The 26729-nt window shown below is 42.9% G+C and overlaps 1 pseudogene; it reads left to right on the plus strand.

Annotated features, from left to right (window-relative positions):
• Nucleotides 1-274: 274 nt before the first annotated feature.
• Nucleotides 275-26357, plus strand: LOC116058503 (annotated as a pseudogene).
• Nucleotides 26358-26729: the final 372 nt, after the last annotated feature.

Here is a 26729-nt window from a genome sequence, read left to right on the forward strand (position 1 = left end):
ATAATAGTCACAAAGATAATGGATCAGTGACTAAAAAATGGTAGTTGTAGTTCATGTCATAGCAGGGCACTGCTGTTGACATCTGATCAGTGGGGGTGTAACACCTGAACCTGTAGCTGAATGTTTACCGTATATGGAGATGATATTCAGCTGTTTGTTTCAGAGACAACCTCTCTCTGTTGGAGGATATAAGACTGAGAAATTATTTCATTTCTCAGTCTGAACATTCTTCAGATTCTTCATCTTGTCAGAGTTCTGCTCTTCTTCATCATCTTCATACATTTTTGGACCTTCGTACCTGAAACTTTCTCCACCAACTCTTCGGTAAGACTCTCACTCTTCTCCAACTTTAGTATTTTATAATCTTCAACGTTTTTCTGACGATTTTTTATTTATTTTTTTTCAACTTTTTTGTCACTTTTTTAACATTTTGGTCGAATTTAAAAAGAAAATTCAATTTATGTTGTTGGTTTTTGGACATTTTTTTTTAACTTTTTTTTCTTTTTATCCAACATTTAAGTCATTTTATTAATAACTTTTTTTGGGCGTTTTTTTCAACTTTTGTTGGCAATTTACGTAAAAAAAAAAATACAATTTACAATCATTTCTTTGACATTTTGTCACTATATTCATGTTTTTGTTTTTTTTTTCGATGATTTTCCCTCCTCAACAATTAAGTCACTTTCTTTTAACATTTTGGGCCCTTTTTTAGACTTTTCTGTTGGTGTTTTTTTTGTTTTTTTGACAATTTTTTGTCATTAGGGCTATGTTTTTACTTTTTGTCACTTATTTGACAATTTTGGTCCTTTTGTCGATTGTTTTTCTAAAGAACCTTCTGTCTAAAGAAGTTACCTGTGATGTAACGTAGTGTGTTATGATGTGATATTCCAGGTATCTCTCCTGCTGCTGACTCTAGAACTCATCTCTCTCCTGTCATTCAGGTAAATATACTTTACATTATTATTCTCTCTTTGACACATTTAAACTCCTCTGATTCTGTTTCAGCTGTGAGGACTAAGCTTTATTTTTCACTTCATCAAAGTGGTTTTCAAATTTAAACTTAGATTATAAAATATTGCAGTAAGGCTCTTAGGCCTTTGGATCAGCACACATGTAGCCTAGGCATCATTTACTCCTCCCTCCTCTTTTGCGTCTTTTGTTGAGGAAGTAACCTCCTTAAAGTGCATATGACAGTTATTCACCTCAATGATACATTATTCATTTTAATTTATTAATAAACCTCTGGACTGTAGGCTAATATTTCAGGTGTTTGAGCAAGATTTCTGCTCATGTTCAAAACTTTACATTCTAAATATAACTCATCCCATCTGTGTTCTCTGAGGTTTGGTGGACTGATATTTTGAGAAAAATAAAGTGATAACAGGCTATTATAAGAATAAAGTCACAATATTTCAGAAAATAATCCACCTGCACCGTAGTCTGCTGTGCATTATGTGATATCTCTGCTGAGACGGTAGATCTCAGACCTCCTGACAGACTCAGAGCCCCGTTTGGGTCTCTGGTCTCTGAGTGAGACAAAGTTTAGGGAAGTGGCTGAACGTTACTCTACGTCGGAGGTGGAAAACTGAAACTACGGCAGAAATACACAGAGCACAAACGGGACACATCTGCTGCAGCATGTCGACAGCAGAGCGCGTCCTTTATAAACCTGAAGCTGCACAGGTTTTTACAGCGAGAGTGGACACTAAGCGACGCACAGTTAGTTTTCTTTGTGTTTAGCAGAAAACAACTGGACCTGCACCATTCTATGAACTGATCTACCAGAGCCCGGTAGTTGGTTTCATCGTTGTCCCGTCTCAAACCTACATCGCTGTATCATCAGCAAATTTTATTGTAACATGTTCCTGTGTGTTGCTCCTGCATTCATTAGTGTACAGGGTAAATAAGACTGGGGAGAATGTACTTCCTTGTGGAGCCATTGTGTTTGTAATAATGGGAGAAGACACTGCATCATTTACTCTGACACACTGCACTCAGTCAGAGAGGACTCAACCATCTGATGACGTCACTGTGCACTCCCAACCGCACTAGCCTCTCCATCTTAATGTGAGGCCTAATGGTGTTGAATGCAGATGAGAAGTCTATCAATAACACACGTACATATTGTTTGGGCTGATCAAGATGACAATAAATATTATGGAGCATATACAATAGGGCGTCATCAGTGCTCCTTTCTGTCCTTTATGCAAACTGTAGAGGTCAATAAGCCCTTGCACATCTCCTAGAAGATGTTTTAAGACAATCTTCTCAAGACTTGTCATTACAATCGATGTTAAGGCAACTGGACGATAGTCATGTAAGGCAGATGGTTTTGTCACTTTTGGTACCGGCACTATCAGTGAGGTTTTCCAGGCCTTTGGAATGTAATGTGTGTCAAGAGAGATTTGAAAATTCTGCCCAAATATAGGGCTAAGTTGTTCCCTACACTCCTTTAGGACCCTTCCTCTGATCTTATCAGGACCAGCTGCCTTTGTTGGATCAATCTTTTTGAAGAGTCTTTGCACCTCCTCAGCTGGTACAACCAGGGGGGGGCCACAGTGAAGTTGTTGTCTGATAGAATTACGCTCTGAGGAGAAATCTGATGTATCAAATCTGGCATAAAGTGTATTTAGTTCATTTGCAAGGGTCAGGTCATCTCCATTTGTGTTAATGTGGCTTCTCCTCACCTCCTTCCCTATCAGTGTGTACAGCCATGCCTGTTTTAAGTCATTACCCCTCATTTTTGCCTCAATCTGTAGTTTATATTTATGCTTACACATCTTGGTTAAATGCCTTATCTCCCTTTGTACAACCTTCATCTGGGCCATATCCCCTTGTTCAAAAGCTTCCCTTTTCCTTTTTAGTGCTACTTTAAGTTATTTATTTACCCATGGTTTGTCATTGGGAAATACTTTAATGTGTTTATCTGGAATTACACAGTCCACACAAAACTGAACATAATCTGTCACCACGGAGTTTAATATCTCCAGATCCCTGCAAGCGTTGAATAAGGTGTCCCATATTGTACAGTCAAAACAGCCTTTAAGGCTCTCAATCACCTCATCGCTCCACTTCTTAATTATCTTTACCTTGCTGGATTTAAGCTTCTGTTTGTAATACGGAACGAGATGAATCCCCCAGTGGCGGTTTTGCGTAGTCCTCATAAGCCTCTTTATGTTCCCAAAACATAGGTTGAGTGTTTTTTCTCCTCTCGTGGGACAGTTGACATATCGGTAGTAGTTAGGCAGTACAAATGTTATAGAACAACCATAGAAATCTCCAAGTATAATTTTGAGCGCATCAGGTGAGATATTTTCTAACTTGGCCACTGTGTCATAAATTATGCTTGCCACGGTCTTGATGTTAGCACGGGATGGATATATACAACAGTCACAAACACTTGGCCAAATTCCCTGGCAGGTAGTAAGGCCTAAATGACAGGGATAAAAGTTCAATATCCTCCGAGCAATGAGAGTATCTGAGTGTGACATTGTTACACCACTCCTGGTTAATGTAAACACACAATCCCCCACCCAGTTTTTTGCCCGTCACCTGTGGATCACGGTCCAGTCTTATAGGGTCGCTAAATCCCGTAATCTTGAGTATAGAATTGTCAATAGACTCCCTGAGCCACGTTTCAGTAAAGCACAGCAAACAACTATCTCTGTACTCTGAGCAATACCTCACTGCAGTCTTTAGCTCCGTGAGTTGCTTGGGCAGAGAGCGGGTGTTTGCCAGAATCACCGTGGGTAGAGGTGGCTTGTATCCGCGGGCCCGGACTCGCTGTTGCACCCCTCCGTGCTGTCCTCTTCTCCTCTATGTTTTCGTTGCTCTCCTGCATTCCTCAGGTAAGTCGAGTGGAAAGATCCCGCAGTAACACTGCTCCCTCACTTGCCAGAGCTCGTCTCGGCTGTAGTGGAGAATTCCATGTATTGAAGCGATCTGCTCTGCCGTGTAGCCCCGTAAAATTTGTGAATGGATGGCTATAGGCAACAGCAGGATTGCCAGGTAGATAAGGAAAAGTCCTGTTAAACGCATCTTGGCTTCATTCAACTTCTCTCCTCAATCAGCCCTTTACAAATCTATGCTGGTGTTGATAACTGGGTTTGTGTAAAGAAAAGAAAACAACATCAACTACAAACAAACAAATATTTCTGAGGTGCTGCAGGCACCCGTCGCTGCTGTGCAGTTTGGTCAGGTCGCCAGGTCGTTGCAGAGCAAATCTCAAATTTGCCGGAAGTTTGAGAGAGCAAGCAGTCAGATTTTTCCCAGGCTAGCCTTTCACAGCTTTCCTCACATAGAGACGGTTGTTTCATAATTGTCAGTCAACTTTTCAAAGTACATTCAGGGCATCATTTTTTTCCTTTTGAGTCTGACCTTCTCAGTGCCCCCTTACCGATAGACATCCAAACATGACGAGGAAAAAAAATATAGAGCAGCAGTCAGTAGGGGAGAGCAGCAGTCAGTAGGAGAGAGCAGCAGCAGTCAGTAGGAGAGAGCAGCAGTCAGTAGGGGAGAGCAGCAGTCAGTAGGAGAGAGTAGCAGTCAGTAGGGGAGAGCAGCAGTCAGTAGGAGAGAGCAGCAGCAGTCAGTAGGAGAGAGCAGCAGTCAGTAGGGGAGAGCAGCAGTCAGTAGGAGAGAGTAGCAGTCAGTAGGGGAGAGCAGCAGTCAGTAGGAGAGAGCAGCAGCAGTCAGTAGGAGAGAGCAGCAGTCAGTAGGGGAGAGCAGCAGTCAGTAGAGGAGAGCAGCAGTCAGTAGGAGAGAGTAGCAGTCAGTAGGAGAGAGCAGCAGCAGTCAGTAGGAGAGAGCAGCAGTCAGTAGGGGAGAGCAGCAGTCAGTAGGAGAGAGTAGCAGTCAGTAGGAGAGAGCAGCAGTCAGTAGGAGAGAGCAGCAGCAGTCAGTAGGAGAGAGCAGCAGTCAGTAGGAGAGAGCAGCAGCAGTCAGTAGGAGAGAGCAGCAGTCAGTAGGAGAGAGCAGCAGTCAGTAGGAGAGATCAGCAGTCAGTAGGAGAGAGCAGCAGCAGTCAGTAGGAGAGAGCAGCAGTCAGTAGGAGAGAGCAGCAGTCAGTAGGAGAGAGCAGCAGTCAGTAGGAGAGAGCAGCAGTCAGTAGGGGAGAGCAGCAGTCAGTAGGAGAGAGCAGCAGTCAGTAGGGGAGAGCAGCAGTCAGTAGGAGAGAGCAGCAGCAGTCAGTAGGAGAGAGCAGCAGCAGTCAGTAGGAGAGAGCAGCAGCAGTCAGTAGGAGAGAGCAGCAGCAGTCAGTAGGAGAGAGCAGCAGTCAGTAGGAGAGAGCAGCAGCAGTCAGTAGGAGAGAGCAGCAGTCAGTAGGAGAGAGCAGCAGTCAGTAGGAGAGAGCAGCAGTCAGTAGGGGAGAGCAGCAGTCAGTAGGGGAGAGCAGCAGTCAGTAGGAGAGAGCAGCAGTCAGTAGGGGAGAGCAGCAGTCAGTAGGAGAGAGCAGCAGTCAGTAGGAGAGAGCAGCAGCAGTCAGTAGGAGAGAGCAGCAGTCAGTAGGAGAGAGCAGCAGTCAGTAGGAGAGAGCAGCAGCAGTCAGTAGGGGAGAGCAGCAGTCAGTAGGGGAGAGCAGCAGTCAGTAGGAGAGAGCAGCATTAGTCAGTAGGAGAGAGCAGCAGTCAGTAGGAGAGAGCAGCAGTCAGTAGGAGAGAGCAGCATTAGTCAGTAGGAGAGAGCAGCAGTCAGTAGGAGAGAGCAGCATTAGTCAGTAGGAGAGAGCAGCAGTCAGTAGGAGAGAGCAGCAGCAGTCAGTAGGGGAGAGCAGCAGTCAGTAGGGGAGAGCAGCAGTCAGTAGGAGAGAGCAGCAGTCAGTAAGGGAGAGCAGCAGTCAGTAGGGGAGAGCAGCAGTCAGTAGGAGAGAGCAGCAGTCAGTAGGGGAGAGCAGCAGTCAGTAGGAGAGAGCAGCAGTCAGTAGGGGAGAGCAGCAGTCAGTAGGAGAGAGCAGCAGTCAGTAGGAGAGAGCAGCAGTCAGTAGGGGAGAGCAGCAGTCAGTAGGAGAGAGCAGCAGTCAGTAGGAGACAGCAGCAGTCAGTAGGAGAGAGTAGCAGTCGGGGAGAGCAGCAGCCAGGGAGAGAGCTGCAGTCATTAGGAGAGAGCAGCAGTCAGTAGGGGAGAGCAGCAGTCAGTAGGAGAGAGCAGCAGCAGTCAGTAGGAGAGAGCAGCAGTCAGTAGGGGAGAGCAGCAGTCAGTAGGAGAGAGCAGGAGTCAGTAGGAGAGAGCAGCAGCAGTCAGTAGGAGAGAGCAGGAGTCAGTAGGAGAGAGCAGCAGCAGTCAGTAGGAGAGAGCAGCAGTCAGTAGGAGAGAGCAGCAGTCAGTAGGAGAGAGCAGCAGTCAGTAGGGGAGAGCAGCAGTCAGTAGGGGAGAGCAGCAGTCAGTAGGAGAGAGCAGCAGTCAGTAGGGGAGAGCAGCAGTCAGTAGGAGAGAGCAGCAGTCAGTAGGAGAGAGCAGCAGCAGTCAGTAGGAGAGAGCAGCAGTCAGTAGGAGAGAGCAGCAGTCAGTAAGGGAGAGCAGCAGTCAGTAGGGGAGAGCAGCAGTCAGTAGGAGAGAGCAGCAGTCAGTAGGGGAGAGCAGCAGTCAGTAGGAGAGAGCAGCAGTCAGTAGGAGAGAGCAGCAGTCAATAGGGGAGAGCAGCAGTCAGTAGGAGAGAGCAGCAGCAGTCAGTAGGAGAGAGCAGCAGTCAGTAGGGGAGAGCAGCAGTCAGTAGGAGAGAGCAGGAGTCAGTAGGAGAGAGCAGCAGCAGTCAGTAGGAGAGAGCAGGAGTCAGTAGGAGAGAGCAGCAGCAGTCAGTAGGAGAGAGCAGCAGTCAGTAGGAGAGAGCAGCAGTCAGTAGGAGAGAGCAGCAGTCAGTAGGGGAGAGCAGCAGTCAGTAGGGGAGAGCAGCAGTCAGTAGGAGAGAGCAGCAGTCAGTAGGGGAGAGCAGCAGTCAGTAGGAGAGAGCAGCAGTCAGTAGGAGAGAGCAGCAGCAGTCAGTAGGAGAGAGCAGCAGTCAGTAGGAGAGAGCAGCAGTCAGTAAGGGAGAGCAGCAGTCAGTAGGGGAGAGCAGCAGTCAGTAGGAGAGAGCAGCAGTCAGTAGGGGAGAGCAGCAGTCAGTAGGAGAGAGCAGCAGTCAGTAGGAGAGAGCAGCAGTCAATAGGGGAGAGCAGCAGTCAGTGGGAGAGAGCAACAGTTAGTAGGAGAGAGCAGCAGTCAGTAGGAGAGAGCAGCAGTCAGTAGGAGAGAGCAGCAGTCAGTAGGAGACAGCAGCAGTCAGTAGGAGAGAGTAGCAGTCGGGGAGAGCAGCAGTCAGTAGGAGAGAGCAGCAGTCAGTAGGAGACAGCTGCAGTCATTAGGAGAGAGCAGCAGTCAGTAGGGGAGAGCAGCAGTCAGTAGGAGAGAGCAGCAGCAGTCAGTAGGAGAGAGCAGCAGTCAGTAGGGGAGAGCAGCAGTCAGTAGGGGAGAGCAGCAGTCAGTAGGGGAGAGCAGCAGTCAGTAGGGGAGAGCAGGAGTCGGGGAGAGCAACAGTCAGTAGGAGAGAGCAGCAGTCGGGGAGAGAGCAGCAGTCAGTAGGAGAGAGCAGCAGTCGGGGAGAGAGCAGCAGTCAGTAGGAGAGAGCAGCAGTCGGGGAGAGAGCAGCAGTCAGTAGGAGAGAGAGCAGCAGTCAGTAAGAGAGTAGCAGCAGTCAGTAGGAGAGAGCAGCAGTCGGGGAGAGAGTAGCAGTCAGTAGGAGAGAGCAGCAGTCAGTAGGGGAGAGCAGCAATCGGGGAGAGAGCAGCAGTCAGTAGGGGAGAGCAGCAGTCAGTAGGGCAGAGCAGCAGTCATTAGGAGAGAGCAGCAGTCGGGGAGAGAGCAGCAGTCAGTAGGAGAGAGCAGCAGTCGGGGAGAGAGCAGCAGTCAGTAGGAGAGAGAGCAGCAGTCAGTAAGAGAGTAGCAGCAGTCAGTAGGAGAGAGTAGCAGTCGGGGAAAGAGCAGCAGTCAGTAGGGGAGAGCAGCAGTCAGTAGGGGAGAGCAGCAGCAGTAAGAGAGAACAGCAGTCAGTAGGAGAGAGCAGCAGTCAGTAGGGGAGAGCAGCAGGCAGTAGGAGAGAGCAGTAGTCAGTAAGAGAGAACAGCAGTCAGTAGTGGAGAGCAGCAGTCAGTAGGGGAGAGCAGCAGTCGGGGAGAGCAGCAGTCAGTAGGAGAGAGCAGCAGTCGGGGAGAGCAGCAGTCAGTAGGAGAGAGCAGCAGTCAGTCGGGGAGAGCAGCAGTCAGATGAAAAAACTCCGACACAGAGAGAGGATACATTAGGACTGGGAAGCCCGTCAACAAACCAATCAATTCGAAGTATCTGGAGACACAGCTCACATATGTGATGACGGCAGGACGTAGTTTTTTTTTTTGTCACGTATAGATCTTTAGTTCACTTGCATAACTGCAGTGTGAAACCAAAACTTACCAGATCAAATGTAACGATGTAACAAACCTTACCTAACACACACAAACACAATCAAAATGAGGCCATGACAGTGGTGCTTCAAGTTGCCTCTAGATGTGTCTCTGATTGTATTTCGGCTGTGGCCACAGCCATCTCGTTGTAGATTTGCTTAGGGTTGCTGCTGTCTGTTTTGCTCACCTCACCTGTCCATTAGAGACCCCTCTCTGTCTGTGATCCCACCCTATCCCCCCCTCACCTTTGGCAGCTGTATATAGGAGGCTGGGACAAAGGCAGCAGACATCAACCCAACTCAGCTCACAGAGAGGAGGGCTATATACACTACACAAGGTGAGGATGACATCCACGGCAGATCGACTGGCCCGTCAGCAGGACAGGGAACAAGGCATTGGCACAAACAAGAAAGCAGTGAAGTTCTCCCAGCAGGATTATGAGACTCTGCGCGAGCAGTGTTTGAAGAGTGGACGCCTGTTTGAGGACAACTTCTTCCCAGCTGAGCCCACATCACTGGGCTACAAGAAGCTGGGACCAGGCTCAGAAGAAACCAAGGGGGTTGTTTGGAAAAGGCCAAAGGTAGGAAGCCTCTAAGAAAAAACACACAGCAATGAAAACTAACCAAACAAATAAGGAACACTGTGGTGTTGGTGACATTGTCACTAACTTGACATTAATTATTGTTTTTCTTTCATTTACTGAATTGCGAATATTTAATCTTTTAAACTTAAAGGACTTTATAAAGCAGAAGTAAAAACCAATATAAATAAAAAAGAGTAGCTGTCCCTCGTTACTTTCTGCATCGCGATCAGAACACTTGATGGCCACAGAAGTTTAAACTCAAGCCTCATACTGTATTACTATTCACCATAGTAATAATCCAACCTGGTCTCACAGAATTCCGTGAAATGAACACGGAACCTTAACCAAAAATCTGTGACAGTTTCACGGAATCGCAGAAAATTCCGTGACGGGCCCACGGATCCGATGCCTATGTAAGTCAATGACAGGCATCATCCGTGGTCTACGCTCAGATTCCCTGATCACAGCACGTTTCTTTCTGCCAGTCGGGCTGCAGCAGTGAAGCTGTGTAGCTTTGCTATTATTGGTATTTGTAGCCCAATAACCGCTGTTTTAATCAACATTTATTCACCAGATCTTATCATGGTTTATTTCTATTTCTTTTAATGTTATTATTTCGGTCTATTTTGGGCAGGGAAGCTGGATTGCTTGTTTGTTTATTTATATTTTTTAAACTATAACGCTAGATCTATCAACATTGATTTAGATGTTATCATAGTATGCATTTCTTTATTTTAGGGACTGTTCGTTATTTAATTAAGGGGCCACCGGAGGAGTTCTGTGGTCTCTAACCTAAAAAGACGTGACCCTCCCCTCGTCAGTAATAATTTTCCTATGACCCTGCAAAATGATTTGAAAAAAAGGAATGACCCTCCCCTTGCGTGCAAGTTTGCACTTATCAAAGAAGTCAGATACTGTTTGATTTTTACAGCCATGATGTACAGGAGTTAACATCTGCATTCTCATCTTACACATCCCACTCCTCTGTTATGGTGTGGGGGCCATTTCAGTAGATTTACTCACTAACATTGTTGTGGAAACACAATAAGCATGGAAACTAAATGCACACTTCATGCATTACTGCATTACTTCAAATACTAAGTTACTCCTCTAGTAAACTAGTATTCACATGAAATAAAATAATAAAACATTGAGACCATTCAGCAAAGGATGCTGGGATATAACCAATCCGACACTGGTTGCTATGGACTGGTCACTAGGCTTCCTCAGTCAGTGTATATTTTAGCACATAGGTAAAGCTGCTGAAGCTGAACATTATATTCCAGAACACATATGTTTATTTTTAAAGCAGATTTTAAGTTACATTGTAACAATTTAACAATTCGCCCTTATGAAATCCAATCGCGGCACGGCTGTTTTGGAATGCAATAGACAGACGCTTAAATTCAACTAAACAGTGTGTAACAGTGAACAATCAGTGTTGGACCTACAGTCTGTTGAGATGCCTCTCCAAACGCAGAAACCAAGCGCAGTCACACCATAAAACGTTAAGACACGTTGAGAAAAAAGATCCCTATTTTGCCATAATCCAATGACACGGAAAGAAAAGTAATCCACAGTGATCAGTAGATCCACAAACAGAGTCACGGTGTATCCAGCAAGGCTGATACGAGCGTCACATTCACCAGCCAGCTCCAAACAGGTGAACGAGGCCTCTCCACTTCACCGTTTAAACAAAGTGGAATAAACGTATAAAAGTCCAAATCTACACAAAACCCGCAATCAGTTAGTAAGCTGACATCACATGTATATACATGGCATTTAGGAAACCTTTATTGCAAGGTTGGCACGGCAACATGTCCAGACTAGTGCAACAGTAACTTTCGTTTTTTGCGTCCTGCTGCTCCCATCGCCAGTCTTTTTTTTTTACCAAAGCAGTATATGAAATCAGATGTATTACCTATCACCATTTAGTTGTTTTGTGTTATTTAAGATATTTATTTAATATCTGGTCATGCCAGATATAATTATTCCACAAATGTTTTAAACAATACAATTACCTGTTTGAGCCACCAGGGGGCCCCCCCCCAGCAAACTCTGTATGGGGTCAGACCATCTGCTAGGGGGCCGAGACTAAGAGCTACATGGATAAATATGCACCAAACAAGCCACTTTGAAATTTTGCTCTTTTCATGAATAAAAAAGTTGATTGACCCCCCACCCAGACTAAAAAATGTTGGATGACCCTCCCCTCAACAACAAATAGAAAGACATGACCCTCCCCTATTTTCCTCCGGTGGTCCATTCCATAAATACCGAACGGTCCCTTAATAATATTATTTCGGTCTTGTTAGGGTTAGGGTGAAATATTACAGTATGCTGTAATACAGAACATTACGATATGATCCGAGCTACTGACACGCATTCAAAGCCGATATCCCACAATGCAATGCGGGCATTCATTCACAGAATCGGGCAGCGATCAGCTGGTCTTTAACGCCAGTATAGCTTCAATATACATATATAATATAATATACAGTATACAGTCAGTGGTTTAGTCACCAGCAACAACACGTTGATCAGCTTTGTTCCAGTAAGTTATTCACCGTAATAACGTTTAAAAAAATCTGCGGAAAACTCCGGAAGTGACGCAGTACGTCCCGCTCGGCGGAGACGAAGATAAAAAATACATAATATCCGTAATATTGATGTTTTTGTCTGACGTTGTATTTGAGGATGTAAACAATGAAGATATTAATAATAATAAAATACAGTTTCATGTATTTTTCTCATGTATTGTGACAACAAATCTTTTTTTTTTTTACTTGCAAAACCTTACAAACATGTAGTATAGTGTAGAACAATTCGGCATCATATACAAAAAAATAATTTCCAACCAGGGAACATTACAACCTTACTTAATAAAGTAAAAAAAAAAAGATTTAAAAAACGTTGCTTTATGGATATGAAATTTACCTGGTAGAATTAATAAGTTGACAATTCTATGTATTGTTTTGTTTTTGTTATCGTAATTAAGAATGACATATTTTGCTTCCAATTTAATTTCATGGTTCTTTTGAATATTTAAATAATTTTAAAAAATTACTACTTACAAAGAGAAGCATTCTTTTTTTAATCTTATTTTCCATGTATCATTATTTAAAAACGCAATTTTCTAATTTTGTGGTTGATGAATGTTAATAACAAAGATTAAAGGGAAAAAAAACATGAGCATATGTATGTGTGGGACTTACTTTGATTTAACATCACACTGCATTATTAGTTGTTTTAAATAAATTACTTTTTTTTAGTTCCGTTTTTTATTAGCACCATTTATCATTCAGACATACAGAACAGATTCCACAATATGAACCTGGTAATATTGGATGGTGCACAGAACAGAGAAACACAAAATGAGCAAATAACTGACTTTTTGAAATATCAATTTATGGTAGGCCTAACATATTAATTGTTATATTCAGAAGATGATCCTCATATCAATCACCGTGGTTACAGCTTGTAGCCATATAACCTTCAAAATTAAGAAGGGACTAGTTTTAGGAAGCATGTAGCTTTGTTTGTGTACATATACAACATGTGTTTTGGCATTTTTTTCACAAACTGAGGAGTTTGTGACGTTGTGACATGGGTCGGAGGGTACCAGAGGTCATAAATGATGAACCAATTAATCGTCTCTGCTCCTATAGGCTCCTTGGTGTTCATGTGGACATCACCTGGCTGGAAGGCCCGTGTTCAATGTGTGTGTTATCATTTAGAGCAGACACGGTGAATCAGAGGGTTTATGTTATACAAGGCTGCATTACAGAGCATATTCATATGTCAGAAAGCATGACAGTATCTAAAAACATCTCATTTAAAGTTTGGTTGTCAGGTGACTGAAGGTTGTCTCTCCAGACAAGCACCTAATATGGTCTGATCTTTATTCTCCATGCCAAGTAGCTCTTATCCTCTGCTGGCACCCCAGTGTAAACTAAATATTTCTAAACTATCGGCCTAATTTGGACCTACCTCAATTAAAACTTTAAATAATGTTGCTTAAGGCTGGTTGTGGAATAGCTTCATGATATGATGCATATAGGGTTGTGTGTAGGATGCTCTTGTCACTGTGAAAGATGAGTAATAGATTGTGGCTGTGTGATGTGCTTCAGTGTGATTACATATCACTTTATGTTGTTTTTTATTGTAAGTATATGTCAGCTGTATGATAAAACAATATGTCAAGTGTTATGTGTGAAGCATTTGAACTCAAGGCAGATGTCCCTCTGGGGACAATCAAGTATCACCTGCAAATTGGTCTCCATGATATGTAAAAATTAAAACGTTGTTGTAGGACTTATCAAACACATCGTTGGAAACTTCTCAACCTGGAGAGTAACATATGTCAGTCTGAAGAGGATACATTACTCCTGCTTTGAAATATTAACCTCTGAACCTTGAACCCAGTACATGTTTGAAGGCTTGTCATTTAGCAACAGGAGGTCCTACACACATAGGACCAGCTGTTATAGAAGGTACTACACACATAGGACCAGCTGTTATAGAAGGTACTACACACATAGGACCAGCTGTTATAGAAGGTCCTACACACATAGGACCAGCTGTTATAGAAGGTACTACACACATACGACCAGCTGTTATAGAAGGTACTACACACATAGGACCAGCTGTTATAGAAGGTCCTACACACATAGGACCAGCTGTTATAGAAGGTACTACACACATAGGACCAGCTGTTATAGAAGGTACTACACACATAGGACCAGCTGTTATAGAAGGTACTACACACATAGGACCAGCTGTTATAGAAGGTACTACACACATAGGACCAGCTGTTATAGAAGGTCCTACACACATAGGACCAGCTGTTATAGAAGGTACTACACACATAGGACCAGCTGTTATAGAAGGTCCTACACACATAGGACCAGCTGTTATAGAAGGTACTACACACATAGGACCAGCTGTTATAGAAGGTACTACACACATAGGACCAGCTGTTATAGAAGGTACTACACACATAGGACCAGCTGTTATAGAAGGTACTACACACATAGGACCAGCTGTTATAGAAGGTACTACACACATAGGACCAGCTGTTATAGAAGGTACTACACACATAGGACCAGCTGTTATAGAAGGTACTACACACATAGGACCAGCTGTTATAGAAGGTCCTACACACATAGGACCAGCTGTTATAGAAGGTACTACACACATAGGACCAGCTGTTATAGAAGGTACTACACACATAGGACCAGCTGTTATAGAAGGTACTACACACATAGGACCAGCTGTTATAGAAGGTACTACACACATAGGACCAGCTGTTATAGAAGGTGCTACACACATAGGACCAGCTGTTATAGAAGGTACTACACACATAGGACCAGCTGTTATAGAGGTACTACACACATAGGACCAGCTGTTATAGAAGGTACTACACACATAGGACCAGCTGTTATAGAAGGTACTACACACATAGGACCAGCTGTTATAGAAGGTCCTACACACATAGGACCAGCTGTTATAGAAGGTACTACACACATACGACCAGCTGTTATAGAAGGTACTACACACATAGGACCAGCTGTTATAGAAGGTCCTACACACATAGGACCAGCTGTTATAGAAGGTACTACACACATAGGACCAGCTGTTATAGAAGGTACTACACACATAGGACCAGCTGTTATAGAAGGTACTACACACATAGGACCAGCTGTTATAGAAGGTACTACACACATAGGACCAGCTGTTATAGAAGGTCCTACACACATAGGACCAGCTGTTATAGAAGGTACTACACACATAGGACCAGCTGTTATAGAAGGTCCTACACACATAGGACCAGCTGTTATAGAAGGTACTACACACATAGGACCAGCTGTTATAGAAGGTACTACACACATAGGACCAGCTGTTATAGAAGGTACTACACACATAGGACCAGCTGTTATAGAAGGTACTACACACATAGGACCAGCTGTTATAGAAGGTACTACACACATAGGACCAGCTGTTATAGAAGGTACTACACACATAGGACCAGCTGTTATAGAAGGTACTACACACATAGGACCAGCTGTTATAGAAGGTCCTACACACATAGGACCAGCTGTTATAGAAGGTACTACACACATAGGACCAGCTGTTATAGAAGGTACTACACACATAGGACCAGCTGTTATAGAAGGTACTACACACATAGGACCAGCTGTTATAGAAGGTACTACACACATAGGACCAGCTGTTATAGAAGGTGCTACACACATAGGACCAGCTGTTATAGAAGGTACTACACACATAGGACCAGCTGTTATAGAAGGTGCTACACACATAGGACCAGCTGTTATAGAAGGTACTACACACATAGGACCAGCTGTTATAGAGGTACTACACACATAGGACCAGCTGTTATAGAGGTACTACACACATAGGACCAGCTGTTATAGAGGTACTACACACATAGGACCAGCTGTTATAGAAGGTACTACACACATAGGACCAGCTGTTATAGAAGGTAGGTAGGCGGGGTAGGCGTGGTGGCTATCTTGTGAGGCTGAGGGCTGGGTTGGTACGTCGTGATCGGGGTGGATGTGGAGCGGGGCCTCGCCTTTGTACCTCTTGACGTTCGCTGGACCCTGTCGCTGCCTGGTTGGTGCCGGTGGCGGGCCCGGATGTGGTGTTCCGCCCCCGCGGACCCTGCTCTCCTCGTCTCCGCTGGCGCGGAGTAAATCTGGGGAACCTGCGGCCTCTGTGTCGGGCTTCCTTGTCGGCTGTTCGCCCTGATCCGCCAGCTCTTGCTAGGTTTGGCCTGGTAAACGCCAGATCGCTTGCGAATAAATCATTTATCCTTAAGGACTTCTTCATATCCCGGGAACTGGATTTCCTCTTTATCTCCGAGACCTGGCTGAGTGTTGGTGAGTCTAGTGTCTTCACAGAACTTTTACCTGATGAGTGCTGCTTTTTTAACTCTCCTCGGATGTCTGGTCGTGGAGGAGGCATTGCAACTGTTTTTAAGAGTGACTTTAAATGTAAACAGTTATCGCTGTCATCCCTCTTCACCAGCTTTGAACTCAGTTTGTTTGAGCTGGGGCATTCTCACACGGTGCTGTGTGTTGTGGTCTACCGGCCTCCCAAATACAACAGAGACTTTTTAACAGAATTTTCTGTGTTTTTGGCTGATATTATGCCCAAATATGACCGGGTCCTTATTGTTGGAGATTGTAACATTCATGTGTGTTGCCCTGAAAACCCTTTGGCGCGAGACTTTTTAAACATCATTGACTCTTTTAATCTGGTGCAGTCTGTACTTGGGCCTACACATGAACGTGGTCACACACTTGATCTTGTTTTATCTTATGGTTTGCCTGTTCTTAACCTGGTGGTCTGTGACGCTCTTTTCTCGGATCATATGCCTGTACTTTTTGAAGCTGCTGTTTGCTGTCACACAGTTAAACCTCGCGCTGCTGCTCGCAGATGTCGAGTTTTTAACCCCTCCACTGCTGCTCACTTCTCCGCAGTTTTCAGCCAGATCTGCGTCATTCCCGAGTCTGTGTGTGAGGATACAGAGGCTCTTAACTTATGGTTTCTCGACACCTGTCAAACTGCTATAGACATTGCTGCTCCATTAAAGACCAGGCAGAAGAAAGCCAAATCAGAGCCTTGGCTGAATGAATCAACCCGCACTGCCAGGCAGGACTGCCGAAGAGCTGAGCCAAAGTGGAAAAAGGATAAATTGCAAGTCTCTTTTCAAATATTGAAGGATTGCTGGCGTCATTACCAATCCACTGTGAAAGAGGCTAAAAGAAAATATTTTTCTGATATTGTTCTTCTTAACTGTTGTAAACCCCGTGTGTTGTTTAAAGTTATCAACTCGGCTCTAAATGCACCACAGACTGTAATTGAGGCCTCTCCTGCTGTGTGTGAGGATTTTCTTCACTACTTCATTGATAAAGTCACTTCTACCAGAGCACTTATTTCACCTTCTACTTCTGATCCTTCGGTGTTTGTTCCCTGCCCTGCTGTGTTTGACATGTTTGAGCCTGTGACCCTGTCTTTTGTGCAGGAGATTGTGGGTCATCTGAAGCCCTCTGGTTCTCCGGATGATACTGTCCCACCTCGATTTTTTAAGGAGGTTTTTACCACTGTTGGGCCATCTTGTCTCACAGTTATTAATAGCAGTCTTTTCTCTGGAGTAGTCCCGGTAAATCTTAAACATGCAGTTGTGCTGCCTTTATTAAAAAAACCTGGGCTGGATCCTACTATTTTGACAAATTTTAGGCCTATCTCCAAATTGCCCTTCTTCTCTAAAATCTTTGAGAAGATTGTATATTCCCAGCTGATGGACTTTTTAAATGAACAAAATATTCTTGAAATTTTTCAATCTGGTTTTAAAGCATTGCACAGCACAGAATCAGCGCTTTTAAGAGTTTTTAATGATATCTTTTTAGCTACTGACTCTGGTCACTGTGTTATCCTTGTACTTTTAGATTTGACTGCAGCATTTGATACAGTGGACCATGACATCCTCATTGCTCGTTTGGAGCAGTGGGTGGGCGCCGGTGGCACAGCACTGGAACGGTTCAGGTCCTACCTGTCACATCGGACTTTCTGTGTCGGCCTTGATGACTCTGTGTCCTCCACTGCTCCTCTCTCATGTGGGGTCCCACAGGGCTCGGTGCTTGGCCCTCTCTTATTTTCTCTATATTTACTCCCACTTGGTTCCATTCTCAGGAAACATGGCATTTCTTTTCACTGCTATGCGGACGACAGTCAAATCTACCTTCCCCTTAAAAAGTCTGATTCCTACTCTGTTAACCAACTGCTACAGTGTTTACACGACATTAAAGCTTGGATGTCTTTAAATTTTCTAAATTTTAATGAAGAAAAGACAGAAGTCATGGTCTTTGGTGGCTCGTCTGTGACCCCCCCCCTAGTTGATCTGGGTTCTCTTGCACAGTATCAAAGGCCTATTGTGACAAATTTGGGGGTAAAAGTGGACTCAGACCTCAAATTTGACAACCAGATTAAAGCTGTGGTGAAGTCCAGCTTTTTCCAGCTAAGGCAGCTGGCAAAAATCAAACTAGTCCTTCAGAGACAGCATTTTGAAACAGTAATCCACGCCTTTGTGACCACTCGGCTGGATTACTGTAATGCACTTTATATAGGGGCTAGTGGGTCCTCCATTGCTCGGCTGCAACTGGTACAAAATGCTGCTGCACGTCTTTTAACTGGCACACGCAAGTACGAGCATATTTCACCTATTTTAGCTTCACTCCACTGGTTGCCTGTCCATTTGAGGATTCATTTTAAAATTCTTTTATTTGTTTTTAAAGCTTTGAATGGCCTTGCCCCACCTTACCTCTCTGAGCTGCTGCACCCCTCCACTCCCAGCCGATCTCTCAGGTCAGCTGACCAGCTGCTCCTGACGGTGCCTAAAGCTCGGCTTAAGCTCAGAGGGGACCGAGCGTTTGCCGTTGCAGCGCCAAAACTTTGGAATGGACTGCCTCTGCACATTAGACAGTCCTCCTCTCTGTCTAATTTTAAAAATCTACTTAAAACTCACCTCTTTTCTTTGGCCTTTTAACTCCTGGTAGAGTGTTGATCTTATGTGTATACTTGCATATTTGTATGGTGTTTGTCATATTGTGTTTTATTTATTTTATTTATTTCTGTTTTATCTTTTTGTGCAGCACTTTGGAAACCTTGTGTTTGTTTAAATTGTGCTATATAAATAAAGTGGATTGGATTGGATTGGATTGAAGGTACTACACACATAGGACCAGCTGTTATAGAAGGTGCTACACACATAGGACCAGCTGTTATAGAAGGTGCTACACACATAGGACCAGCTGTTATAGAAGGTGCTAGACACATAGGACCAGCTGTTATAGAAGGTGCTAGACACATAGGACCAGCTGTTATAGAAGGTGCTAGACACATAGGACCAGCTGGTTTAGAAAGCTTTGGACCTCAGCTGTCATGGAGATATGGTCACCAAAGTTTATTCACTGTAAGCACTGTCAAATGTGGTAATAAGCTATTTTCACCTATTCAACAATTATATTTTTTAAAATCTGATGACACCAGTGTGTTCCCCATCCCAAAAAACCTCAGGGTGTATCCATAATTCTACACTACCAACTTGTAATTATGAGAAATATACCAATATCTTTAAAATCTACAACTCCCACTATAGACAGGCCCCAGAAGCTGTTACAAAGCTTGTGTATTTGTAGTTCTTCCGGGGAGGGTGGGGGGACATGTTGGACTCCTGTGTCTCTGCTGTCTGCCGTGGCTGCTGGCTTCATTCCATTTCAGACTGCCGCCACCGCCGGCCGGCCGAACACACAATACATGAGACAAATACATGAAACTGTATTTTATTATTATTAATATCTTCATTGTTTACATCCTCAAATACAACGTCAGACAAAAACATCAATATTACGAATATTATGTATTTTTTATCTTATCGGAGTTTTCCGCGGATTTTTTGAAACGTTATTACGGTGAATAACTTAATGGAACAAAGCTGAGCAACGTGTTGTTGCTGGTGACTAAACCACTGACTGTATATATGTATATTATATTATATATGTATATTATATTATATTATATATGTACATTGAAGCGATACTGGCGTTAAAGACCAGCTGATCGCTGCCCGATTCTGTGAATGAATGCCCGCATTGCATTGTGGGATATCGGCTTTGAATGCGTGTCAGTAGCTCGGATCATATCGTAATGTTCTGTATTACAGCATACTGTAATATTTCACCGGTAATAAGACCAAAATAATATTATTAAAATAAAGAAATGTATACTATGACAACATCTAAATAAATGTTGATAGATCTAGCGTTATAGTTTAAAAAATATAAATAAACAAACAAGCAATCCAGCTTTCCTGGCCGAAATAGACCGAAATAATAACATTAAAAGAAATAGAAATAAACCATGATAAGATCTGGTGAATAAATGTTGATTAAAACAGCGGTTATTGGGCTACAAATACCAATAATAACAAAGTTATACAGCTTCACTGCTGCAGCCCGACTGGCAGAAAGAAACGTGCTGTGATCAGGGAATCTGAGCGTAGACCACGGATGATGTCTGTCATTGACTTACATAGGCATCGGATCCGTGGGCCCGTCACGGAATTTTCGGCGATTCTGTGAAACTGTCACAGATTTTCGGTTAAGGTTCCGTGTTCATTTCACGGAATTCTGTGAGACCAGGTTGAATAATCTCTGGGAGAGAATTTACCTAAATGTGTTGAATTATGTGTTTGTGAATTATTTTCATAGGGGTATTCTTTATTTTCAACGCAGTCATCAGATCTAAATCATTGAACTGTATTTCCTCCTATTGTCTCAGTAGTGTGATACTGGACAATCCAAGGAAAGATTTCTCAAGACTGCTCTCAATGTTCAACTGTCTGTGATTGTTTGGTCCTCTATATAGGAGCTGTGCTCAAACCCAAAGTTCATTGATGATGGAGCCACAAGGATGGACATTTGCCAAGGAAAGCTGGGTAAGTGAGGGCAAAGAATGAAGGAAGGGATGGATGGATGGATGGGGTGTTTTGGATTTTTACAGTTTACAGCACCTGCTGCACTGCGGTGAATGCCACATACTGCTCAATCTCAGATCATGTCTCTGATTTTACTGTGTAGGTGACTGCTGGCTTCTGGCTGCAATAACCTGTCTGACTCTAAACCAGGAGATCCTGGCTCGCGTGGTGCCCCAGGAACAGAGTTTTACTGAAGGTTACGCCGGGATATTTCACTTCCAGGTCAGACAAATGTCCTTCTTATCTGACTTAACCATAACCATAAAATGATGGCTCATGGTAATAGGTTAAAAACAAAACAATGAAATAGTGTACTTTTGTCTTTGGTACTCAGTTGCCCTATATTGCCATGCTGTGACATGCAGAGCACAGAACATAACAAAACAATATTCTAGGATCACACAATTGACTTGCTCATGAGTCATAAAAGTATTTGACATTGAGTTTACTGATGGGAATATTTTCTTCTCAGTTCTGGCAGTTTGGTGAGTGGGTGGAAGTGGTGATCGATGACCATTTACCCACAAGAAAAAAAAAGCTGCTGTTTGTTCACTCAGCGGAGCGCTCAGAGTTTTGGAGCGCGCTGCTGGAGAAGGCCTACGCCAAGTATGGATCGTTCTTTTTTTGATTCATCAAAATGTTAATCCAGTGAAAATGTACAATATATAGTTGGTAAATCTGGTCACATCCCTCTGTGTCTGACAGGTTGTATGGCAGCTATGAGGCCCTGATAGAAGGAAACACTACTGAGGGTTTGGAGGATTTCACAGGAGGGATTGCAGAAATATACACCTTAGAAGAAACTCCACCGAAGCTCTTCCAAATCATGCAGAAGGCCCTGAGCCTGGGTTCATTGCTTGGTTGCTCTATTAAAGTAGGTCTTATTTTCATAGTAATTTGCTTATTTTCATACAGATTTGCATGTTTACCTGCAAGCCAACACACCAACAGAAGTAAAGTACTCATGTCATCAGATTGAAGTGTTGTTCTTGGTGTTTTCAGACCACCAGTGCCAATGAGGTAGAGAAACGTACAGCTCTTAATCTTTTCAAGGGACATGCATACTCAGTCACTGGTGCAGAGGAGGTATATGATTATCTAAACTGTCACATTATGCTGTTTTTTTAAACTGCATGTAAATTACATTGCCTGCTGTTGTTCTCTCCCAGGTTCATTTCCAAGGCAAACCAGTTCAGCTGGTTCGCATGAGGAACCCATGGGGTTATAAGGAGTGGACTGGGCCTTGGAGTGATGGGTAGATAATTACGTTCTAGATCCATTAACCATCAGCTACCATTAGTTATTTCCAGGATTATCCTAAAAGCATGATTTAAAAAAAAAAAAAATCACAATTAGGTCCAGTGAATGGAACCATCTCAGCCAAGATGAGAAATCAAAGTTGAACCATGTGGCTGATGATGGAGAATTCTGGTAAATCTATTGGCTTTAACCTTTCATTTCCATGAGAATAAATGTAATAATTTACATATTTTCACCATCACCAAATGAACTACATCATTTAGGCTCAGACTAGGAAAAGTGATGGACACAATGTTCTTTGTTGAGAAATGTGTTTCTCTCCTCAGGATGTCCTATTCAGACTTTATCAAGCAGTTCACCCAGCTGCAGATCTGTAACTTGACCCCAGACACGCTCACAAGTGATGAAGTGTGCCACTGGAACCACTACCAGTTTGAAGGGATGTGGAGGGTGGGCTCTACTGCAGGCGGCTGCCGCAATTTCCCAGGTAACAGAGGAACCATATGTACCTCTGATCAAGAAGTTCTGTTACACTTCATATTAAGAATTACACTTTTGTCTGTTCCAGCCACATTCTCGTCCAACCCTCAGTTTGTGGTGCGCCTGGAGGATGTGGATGATGATCCCCTGGATGGGAAGGATGGATGCACCTTTCTGGTTGGGCTCATGCAAAAGGATGGGCGACAGCAGAAGAGGCTCGGCCGCAAACTTGAGTTCATTGGCTTTGACATTTATAAGGTGCCTCAGAATAATTTGATGTTTCATTATCATGAAATCAGAGCTCTGTATTTGACTGATTTTTTAAAAAAAAAATACTTCTTCTGTCTGTTTCCATTTTACAGGTCCCAGATCAGGTATATATTTAAACTGTTTTATCCCTTACTTTCTCTGAAATTTGAAATGCAAAAAAGACAACACAAATATCACGAGTATTACTTGATTGCATTGTGATTTTCTGGGTGGCTTTTTGACGTTTCATCTACAAAAGGCCTTTTCTCCTGTTACTCTTCAGTACAAAGGCCAAAACAATGTTCACCTGGGTCCAGATGTCCTGCTGGAACAGAGCTGTGTGGCCAAGATCTCCTTCGCCAACACACGGGAAGTGTGTGATCGCTTTAAACTTCCTCCAGGAGAATATGCCATTGTTCCCTCGACCTTCCAGCCTGACAAGAATGGCAGCTTCCTTCTCAGAGTGTTCTCTGAGAAAAAGGCTGCAGCCAGGTATTGTCTTACAGTAACATACAGACTGATTGATGTCTGCAGGCTAATGTAGACCTCAGAGCTTTGCTGTAATTGCACGCCAACAGAGTGTGTTCAAGCTATGCATTTCTATTTTTTTCAGTCCACTGGAGGATGACATTGACATTCAAATAGAGGAGGTAAGAACATCCACAGAATGATATAGCTGCTCTTGCTTTGGTTAGGCATTCTTTCCTTTCCACTTTAGTACTGAGATTAAATGAAATATCATGTCACATTTAATTTGAAATGATTATTACTTAATGTTTAACATATGTTGTGTTACATTTAACAATATTTAAAAAAAAAAAATGAATCAAATTTGAAGAGCCAGTTCTTCTCCTATTTGACATGAGTAACATACTGTCTCCGTCTCACAGGAGGAGCTATCTGAGAGTGATGTGGATCCTCATTTCAAGAAGCTCTTCAAGCAGACTGATGGCAATGTATGTCAACATGAGAACTATTGGATAAAAGAAATACATCAACAGCTCTGAACCTGGATTACAAATCCAGCAGTAAAACAACTTATAATGTGCATTTTTCAAACAGGACATTGAACTGGTTGAAATTTTGAACAAAGTTTTCTCTCAGCGTGAGTAAATTTAATCTCTTACATACATGAACAAGTAGCCTTTTTATTTTCATTGACTTACTGTAAGAGTTAGAGCTAGCTATGTTGTGTCTCTTTCTTGCAGGGTCTGATATCAAGACAGATGGCTTCAGCCTGGAGACAGGTCGCCTTATTGTCAGTCTGCTAGATGTATCCTCTTTAAGGAATAAATTGTCCTCCCACAGCTGATGTTTTGAAACTGAACTTGCAGTTTGTGCATTATAATATACTGTGTGGAATTAAGATATGTGAACAATCAATTAAATTCATCATCCAGGATGAGCTTTTTATAAACCTTAAAGTGCCCATATTATGAAAAAATCACTTTTTCTGGGATTTGGGGTGTTATGTTGTGTCTCTGGTGCTTCCCCACACATACAAACTTTGAAAAAAATCCACCCATGCTGTTTAGAGAGAGATACGGTTTCTGAATGTGTCCTGCCTTCAGTCTCTGGGTGAGCTGTTCAAAATCAGCACGGCTTGTGATGTCACAAGCCGAAACGAGCAGGCTAACCGCAACCATTAGCTCGTAGCGTTAGCATGCTAACGCTATGGCTAACGCTAGCATGCTAACGCTAGCATGCTACCTCGTTCTCAATAGCAAAGCACTGCTACAACACACACAAGTTCACCATAATCTACAAAAGAACTACTTCCATGTGCGCCCTCATTTAGAAGTCTCCCAGCTAATCCTGCCTTGTAATTGAGCAAAGTTGTAGAAACAGCCTTTCTTTTACTGTCTATGGAGCTAGCTAGCTGACATGATCTACATCTGAGCTACTGGGCATGTGCAGTGCAATCAAAGATAGTACAGAAGAAGAAGAAGAAAAGAGGTCTCACTCTGTAGCTAAAACAGAGACCAGCTGAAAAGAGGATCTGCAGCAGTGAGAGAGACCACTGCAGTACAACACAAATATGGTGTTTTTTGAAAATTAAACCATGTAAACCTATTCTGGTACAACCTTAAAATACAATTATGAACCTGAAAATGAGCATAATATGGCTGCTTTAACATTCCTCAGAAAGATGAAAGTGGCAAATTGGGGCTGATGGAATTCAACTTGCTTTGGAGCAAAATCCAGAAATACCTGGTAAGTTGTCATTTATGCAATGTATGAATATGAAATGAGTTTTGGTTGTTATACCTGGTTGTATCTGTTAACAGAACACATGGGTGCCTGGGTCATATAGGCAATCTTCAACAAACATGACACAGACAGCTCTGGCACCATGAACTCCCACGAGATGAGAGGCGCCGCCACTGAAGCAGGTAACAAACGTTATCACCTGAGGAATCTCATACACTAAAATTATGGCCATGAATATGAAAAAGACCTTCTTTATTTACATTATTTATCATAACCTTACTGCTTTGCTGCAAAATGTTCTCTGCAAGTTTACATTTTATAGCTTGAAATTCAGGGATAACATTTGCTTTCCTGATAAGAATCAAAATCAGCTATTTAAATATGTTGCCTGCATACTTTAGTTATTTTTGAACAGAGTATGCCACTATAGTTTACACACATATATCAAGTTATGAGACACATATTCAAAATATGACATGCTTGTAAAAATGGAAAAAAAATACAGCTTTGTAAATACAGCACTTATGATGCTTATTTTTCTGGGTTGTATTTGACCACTGAGCCCCACAGGCACCCATGTGTGCGTGTGTGTGTGTGTGTGTGTGTGTGTGTGTGTGTGTGTGTGTGTGTGTGTGTGTGTGTGTGTGTGTGTGGGCAGTTCCTGGGAGTTACTGGCAGACTGGATAAGCCAGTTAGAGGACTCCCTCCCTGCACATAGATTTAATTCATGTATACTTACCACAGGAACAAATACGAGTGGGCCAGGCTGTGTAACTCTACCATTAGCACCCTGTTATTATCTGACACCTTTTAGAACATCATGCTAACTGATGGTTATTTTTCTTCCACAGGTTTCCAGGTCAACAGTGCTGTGCTGCAGTCCATTGTCAGCCGTTATTCCGATGCTCAGTATGTCATAGACTTTGACAGTTTTGTGGGTTGTCTCATTAAACTGGAAATGCTCTTCAGTAAGTGTCCACAAAACACACCATTATCCATTCAGTATATCTAATATTAATGTGTAGACTCTGAGAGCGGTGGCATGTTTACATTACCAGAACCTTTTTTTCTGTCTCTACCAGAAATGTTTAAGACTCTGGAGAGAGCTGACACAGGGAAGATTGAGCTGGATATGCAACAGGTGTGTAAGATGATAACAAAAGCTGCTGGTTTGTCAGGACTTCTAGTTTAGACAGCTTGCTGTATAATGTTGTTTCCTCTCTCAGTGGCTGTGCCTGGCGATCTACTGACTCTGGAGACAAGACAAGTGAGATGATACCTGCTGGAGGATTAACAATACATTTATTGAATTCACAAAAAAATCACGTTTATTTTTTACAAACTAAGTATACTCAATGACAGTTCACAAGCACTCTATAAGTTCCAAATGCTTGAAAATGGCTAAAATGTGTTTGTAAATTTGAATCATATTTGCTGAACATAAACATGGAGATATGTTGTATCACTCACATGTATTATTCCTTTTTTTAAATCTTTTTGGTGTGCAGCGGGAACAATTCTGTCTTATTAGTTGGTGTTTTGGCTCTTTTAGCTGTTGCAAAACTTCTGTAAAATGAAAGAAAATAAAGAAACTAACAAACTATGGCCTCTGGACTATCAGACTATAATTTATAAAACCTTGCACAGATCAGACACATATGGTTAAAATAGTCAGAGGTGAAATAGTTTTCACTGTTTATGATTGTTGGGGAGAGATTATTGCAGTAATGCAATTGCAGTAACTATGATGTTTAGTAGGACCAAATGAGGTATAAATATAATTGTGATTTCATTCCACCAATCTAATCTTTTGTGGACCAGCACACGTTTCACATTCATCTGTTTGGTTCACATCTGGGCCAATCACGGGCCATCAATCAAAGACAGAGGTAGAGTAATGAGACAGGTGAGCCAGAGACAGTTTGGCATGAACAATAAAGGGTGTGAAGACAGTGGAGCTGCACATACAGCACAGAGC

The sequence above is a fragment of the Sander lucioperca genome, chromosome 10, assembly GCF_008315115.2.
Source record: "Sander lucioperca isolate FBNREF2018 chromosome 10, SLUC_FBN_1.2, whole genome shotgun sequence".
In the NCBI taxonomy this organism is placed as follows: Eukaryota; Metazoa; Chordata; class Actinopteri; order Perciformes; family Percidae; genus Sander; species Sander lucioperca.